Genomic DNA, 6,740 nt, shown 5'->3' with positions numbered 1-6,740 from the left:
CATCGCCAGCGGTGGCTGCTCTTAATAACGATGTGTTGAGTTGGGCTTCTTGCATTCGGTATCGCACAGGCCACAAACACAGGGGTTCCTTCAGCTGTGAGCTGCTGCAGCACAGGAGAGGGAGGGGACAAATGGGGTGTCCAAAGCTGGGACCGTGAGGTGCTGTGGCTGCTGTAAATCCCATGTATTTTGGACTGTAGCAATGCCTCAGCGTATCAAGAGCTGTGAGAGATATGAGGGGAGTTCAGCTGTAAGTCCTGGTGAGAGTGTACCCTTCCTATCCCTACCTGCCCTTACATTCTCTTCTTATGTAAATTACAACACTTAATGCTCCTTTCAGACCAGCTGCAGGAGCAGCATCTCTTCTGTCTCTGTCCCACACAGCCTCAGTCTCCTGGTCAGTAAGGAAGGGGCACTGGAATACTTTTCAGTGAAATGTTTGCATGGAGAGTTGCAGGAAAGAGCTGCTCTTATCACCACTGAATTGACAAATTCTGTTTGTCAGAAGGAAGTTGTTTCTTTGAAAGCCAGTGAGATTCTTGCTTTGATTCCTAAGCAACTTTGCTGAGTGTGTTTTTACATGCTCCAGGGAGGTGATGGAGGGGTGAGCAGGTTCCTGGAGAATGGCTCCCATTGTATTGAGGGGCTGCAATGGGATCAGTCCTTCCCCAGAACGCAGCAGCATCCTCCAGCCTGGCCTGGCTGTGATTGCAGAGGGTGTTTTTGCTCTGGTATCTTCCCTTCCCAGCAGGGTTCAGGTTGCTGGGGTTCCTCAGTGATGTTCTCACTGCCCTGTGAGCCCCAGGTGCATCCCTGACAGCCAGGAGGAGAAAGGAGCCCTGTGCTCTCTGCAGAGCCTGTGGGCAGCTGGATCAATAGCTCCTAACAGGGCTGGTGTTTCAAGTGAATGCTTCCAGCTTGTTACAATGATAAAGTTCCCACATATCAAATCGAAAGTGGATTTTACATTTGCCTAAGTACATAAACTTGATCATAATTAAAGCAATGACTGCTTGCTTATACCTTGGATCTGGCCCATCTTGCATGACTCTGTGTGGTAATTACACTTCAGAGCACTTGCTTCTCCTACTAGCAGCTGCATAAATCTCTGTAATAGGGGAACATCACTCAAGGACTATTTTCCAGGCATCTGTTTATTACTTTTTTTCCTTTCATACATCTGTCAATTAAAAAAAGTTTTGGAGTTCCCAGCCACAAATCACCATGGAATCAATTCTGAGAACCTTTCCCAATGGAGAAACTGAAGTTAAACAACTTATTTAAAATGTGGAATTTTTTTTGACACAATTGTTTCTGGAAGCCCATTTTGCATTATGAGCAGTTGCTGCTGAAGGAGTAAGTAGTGGAAATGCTGCTGAGTTGCAGCATGCTCAGGAGAAATGTCCCACAGCTCAATTTTACTGCATCAGCATGCGTGGGCTGGAGGGACATGGGCACAGCAAGCTCCGTAGGAGAGCTCGGAAATAGACAGACCACACTTCTAATTTTACAAAAACCCAAAAAAAGGCAATTCTGCTAAATGTGAGGGAAGTGCCATGCTGTTTCGTGAGCAGTGTTGGTGTTCTGGGAGTAGCTGCAGGCGTGCACCAGGCACTGAGAGGCTCCTCTGGTCCTGCAGTGTGGGGACCAGGATTTTGTCACTCTGGAGTTTACTTTGGCCTGCTTAGAAGTGGGGAACAGCAAAGCCTGAGTGCTGTCAGCTGTGGCTGGCTGTTCTGAGGGGTGTGAGGGTGTAATTCATGGCAACACCTCGACTGGACCTGGATCTTGTGGGGGAGAGAGGGAAGGCAGGGTGATTGGAGAGTGCTTTTCTGGCTTTTGATGAAGATGAGATTGAATGCCAGCCTGTGGTTCTGTGCTGGGGTAGCTTCATTCTCAGTAATAACTAAATTCTCTTTTTGCTATGTTGCCTGTCTTGGTTTTCTTCCTCCATTTGTCTTCTCTGCATAATTTCTCCTATCTATAAACAGCAGCTTGAATTTCCATTTCTGCTGCTCTGTTTTTCTCTCCTGTCTGCCATTTGTGTTTCTCTGTATTGGTGGTGACAGGTAATTGGGCTGGTTCCTGTGGGTAGAGGGGAAGGGGTGAGCTGGTGCCTTGGCAGGATGGGGACAGGGGATGGGTGCCTCTGCTCTGGAACAGTGGAAAACTGAGGAATATTTATCTTGACAGAAATATCTGCTGGCAGGTCTGTTTTCCTTCTCCCGCAGCAAAGTGTTATTTCCAGCTTTTTGTTCATTTTCTTTGATGGAAGCAAATATGGTTTCACCCTAAGAAAATAGGAGATTAACCTTTTGGAGTTGAGGTGTAATGCTTTACAAGTGGCTGGCTGAGCATGTCAAGCTTTCTTCTCTTTTTTTTTTTTTTTTTTTTTTTTTTTTGGCAGCTGGTGTGTGCCAATGTGCAGTTTAAAAATTAAAAATCCCAACTCTTCCTGCTGAACTCGACATGCCTTTGCTCATGAGCTGGTTCCCTTTGTACTCCTGCTCTTTTATTCTGTTTTTCCTGAGTGGGACTAATGATGCTCCTCCCTGTGCAGCCTTTCCATTTAGCTTAGCACGGTGGTTTAAAAGCTTAGTTTACTAGATAATTGAGTTTTCTGTTCTTAATTATTTCAGGCCTGCAAGTTGCTCTCTTGATAGTTGAGAGCAGGAGCAGAACCCTAAAATTTAGTAACCTCCCCAGGCAGTGGTTTTATAGTGAGATCATTAATTTTATTTTTTTTTTCCCAGGGGTTAACTTTAACAACATCCTGAACAGTGTTCTTCCTGCTCTTTGGAATGGCTGTGGGATGTGTGCATGTGACTGTAACAAATCTGTGTGGGGGAGTGAGTGCCCAAAGTTAACTCCATTGATGACAGTGTTTGTACATTTGTTAGGAGGAAACTTTTACTCTGTAAAGCCTATTTTTCACTGTAATGTCTTTTTTTAAAGGATGTGTTTTTATAGGGTGTTAGATTTGCATGAGAATCATCTGGCCAACATTGTAAGAGCAGGGGAGGAATCCAGAGTCAGATGGTCTTGTGAAACACAAGATGGAATAGAAAATAAAGGATAATTAAACAGTAATAAATATCCCATGTACTATGCATACTGTTCCAACTTAAATCACCTATTGAAAGAGTTGGTTTATAATTTATATCTCTTTAATTAGGTTTATAAAGATCAGCATTAAATCTGGGTTCTAAACAGTTGCATTTCCTTTTCCTCCCCCTAGATGCTGAGCATTAAAAGGCACTGACAGATGCACAACCCCCTAATCACATCATTTAAAAGGTTCTTAATAAAAAAGTATTGAAAAAGCTGCGGGAAAATCCACTATATTTAAATGTTGACTCACTGCTTTTATCTATTTAAAGCACGATGCTGGTTGTAAAACAACTGGAGGAGGCAAATTGACCCAAAACAGCATATTTCTCGTGGGTAATAGTACAAATTGGTGAGTTAGGAGGGTGGGAGGAACTCCTCTGACACTTGCAGACTGCAGAAGGCGAAGGTGCCGCTGCATGGAGCAGCAGAGCCCCTCACGTGGGGAGGAGGCTGCAGGAATGTGGCGTTAAGCAGGGACAGGTTCTTATTTTGGCAGTGCCTGGGGTAAGTTTGGGGGGAATGTTAATCTGATTTTAGCTGCCATTGGATCTGGGTGGGAAGGCTCGTGTGCCTCAGCGTGCACAGCTTGCCTGCCTCTATCTGATGACAGGGTTGAAGCTATCCTGGGATGCTTAAAATCAAAGGAAAATCCTTCAGCCTTGTGAAGGAGTCCACAACTCCCCCTAGATGATCTTGAGGGTTTTTATTTTTGACATTTAATCCACTGAAATGATTTTCACTTCTGCTGTACTCACCACCTATCTGCGGGAATAATTGTACATCAAAGTCAAATGTAATGGTTTAAATTCACTGCCAGTAAAAATTCCCTGTCGGGAGGAGGAAGAGGCAGGGTGCTACTGAAATTAGTGCTGCTTTAGAGTTTATTTCTGTCAGCTGGGAGCCTATGCAAAATTGCTGGAGCATTTACACTGCTGTTCCCCAAGATGGCATAAATGGCACAGTTCTGATGGAGCCTGGTGCTCCTGCACCCATGGAAGGAAGGAGCTGCAGGCAGTGCCTTCTCAGCCGTGGGAGTTGGGTGTCAGAGGGTCAGGCTGCTGCGCTTGGCATCTCATCATCTCACTAATCTTGCCAAGATTGGTATTGTGAGCATCCAAATGCAATTTAATAAAACGGTTGCAGTAATTTGAGGGACACTTTCTTTCTGAAAATGAGTTTGTAGTGATTTATAGCAAAAGGAGAAGGTTGTTTGCAAGGGCTGAGACTGGCATTACAAAGTGTAATGACTTGAAACTTTAAGAAAAAGGGGTTGTGTAGGTTGGGAGATAAAAACGGTCTTAACAGTGAAGGGCCATTAGGCAGCGGAATAGGCTTTGCTATCTCACAAGCCGGAGTATGGCTGGAGGTGTTTGTGTTAGATAAAATGCTCAGAGAGGGCGGATGGGGAGGCTGAGGTAGGATTTGATGACTCACAGGACCTTTTCCCGTGCATTTTTTTGGAGGCAGAAACGTGTGGCACCCTAATTCATTTACTGCTGGTGTCTGCTCCGTGGGCTTGCTGAGTGTTCCCAGGCTCAGTGCATCCTTCACGCTTCCAGAACGTGGTCTGTGAGCCCTTGGGGCTGCAGAAAAGGCTCCTTCCAGCAATGGCACGAGTAAACCCCAAATACATTGGCAGGTCAAAAGCTTTGTCTCTGTTCCATCTGTGTCTGTGGGGCTGGGGTCAGCGGGGTGGCTTGGTGGCTCCTGAGGGACCGGCATTGAAACCTCCCGTCCCTGCTGCTCCTGGGGGATTTGGGGATGGAGTGTTGGAGCCAGCTCGCCATCTGGGAGAGCCATACACAGAAAAGAGCTGGCAGATGGGAGTCAGGCCCCCATTCCCTGTCCCTCTGTAGCAGCACCGTGCCAAGAAGGAGCTCATCCCTGCTACCTTCCAAGAGCCTGCCCTGCCTGTGTTGTCCTGTTGTGTTTACTGTGACGTTTCTTTGTTGGCTGTCTCTGTAAAACATTTTAAGCTGAGTTAATTCCCAGGCTTTTTCCTCCTCCTCTGTGATTGCTCTGATACAGCATGTGTCTTTTTACTGCACAAAAATAAAGATCCATTTAAGGGGAGAAGTTGGCTTAATTGCTAAAAAGAACGATGGGATGTGAGTAGATGACCTTGCTGCTTCCTATCCTTGGCTTTAACTTGCAGAGACCTCTTAATTGCCAACTCTCAGATTTTCTATATTGGTATTTCCATTAATCATGGAAGGATTTTTATTTTATAATTTGAAATGTGTCCTAATATAATAAATGTAGGAGGAAATAAGCTTTGTATTAAAAAGAAATTTATGGGCGTACTGTAGTGTTAAAGAGACCATGCTAAGCCTTTTCGTGGTGTAAATTGAGTTGGGTTTCACTTTAAAAAACCTCTTTAACTTGCTGTTATACAACTGCTTCTCTCATTAATGTAGTATCTTGCTGTTACGTGGTTTTATGGTCCCTTTTATTTTTTCAATGCATGAAATACCTGTCGCTGTGCTCCTCTGGAGTGAGTGAGTTCACAAATCACTGAGGCTTGAGCTTGAGACATTGGTGGTGCTGGTTCTGTGCTAGAGGGCTTGAGGAAGGGATTTGTTGGGCATCCTGCTTAGCAGAAGGGGAAACTGAGGCAGTGGGGAGTGATGGAGGCAGGAAGGGGGTGTGTATCCTCTCTCCCCCTTTGCATGAGGTTCTTTTTTGCAGCAACAGCAGGGTTAAATCACTGGTTAAATCTCCTTTCCCCACATGCAATGCATGTTGTAGATGAAGTGTTTCATGTTCCTTTTCCCATGGTGTGCCAGGGAAGGGATGGGGCTGGAGGGAGGAGGATTTCTGCTGTCGCTGCTCCTGAGCCCTGACAGCTGGTTTTCCCTTGGCACCGTGCACGACTCTTCTTCAGGAGGCACACGATTGAACTGACATTAATATTAATCTTGTTCTTCTAGACTACACTTGCAAAAGTGACTTTTGACACTTTCTAGTAATTAGGGAGGGAGTGGATGTGGTAAAAGATTCTTGTGAAGGAGAAAAGACAGGAACCTGAAAGGAAGCGTAATCCTTCCAGAGCAAAGATGTAAATTACCAAAGTAGCTTTTGCTGAGGAAAAATCCTCTATAACCAGCAGGAAGGCAGAGTGAGAGGTGTGAGGAGCCTTCCCTCTGTCAGGGCTGTTGGTCACTGGCCTGGGACTGCTTCCCAATCCAGGCTCCTGGCAGAGCTGAACCTAGCTGGGAACTACTTTTTTTGGGCATGATGCAGTTTGGGTGGCAGACAGAAAAATGTGGATGCTGGCTGTTCTCTGACCCTGGATAGCCATTTTTAATGGAGCTGGTTTCTGCTGTTTGAGTTTCTAAGAGCAGCATCAGATTAGATGTGTTTTACATAAGGAGAGCTATTTGCTTTGATACGAGCTTGTTGCTCTGCTTGTGTGTTTGGGGCCTCAGTTTGCTCTTAAAAGTTGATGGAAGATGGGGCCTTTTATTGCTGCTACTTCCAGCTCTTCTGTTTCATCTTCTCTTGTCTGAGCCTAGAAAGATTTCTATTTTCTTCCCCAGATTTTATTTATTTTTAGCCAACAACACTTCTCTTGAAGTTGTCTACTTTCTCCATGAATAAATGCTTTGGGAATGTCAGGAAAAGAAGTT

The 6,740-nt window shown here is 45.1% G+C and overlaps 1 protein-coding gene across 1 annotated transcript in view; it reads left to right on the top strand.

Moving 5' to 3' along the window:
- Positions 1 to 6,740, top strand: part of GPC3 (glypican 3) — a 138,702-nt gene that overhangs the window by 1,387 nt on the left and 130,575 nt on the right. The gene's annotated exons all lie outside the window — the stretch shown is intronic.

The sequence above is a fragment of the Zonotrichia leucophrys genome, chromosome 4A, assembly GCF_028769735.1.
Source record: "Zonotrichia leucophrys gambelii isolate GWCS_2022_RI chromosome 4A, RI_Zleu_2.0, whole genome shotgun sequence".
Lineage (NCBI taxonomy): Eukaryota > Metazoa > Chordata > Aves > Passeriformes > Passerellidae > Zonotrichia > Zonotrichia leucophrys.
The sequence above is the reverse complement of the archived record's forward strand: the minus strand, read 5'-3'. Positions and strand labels throughout refer to the sequence as shown.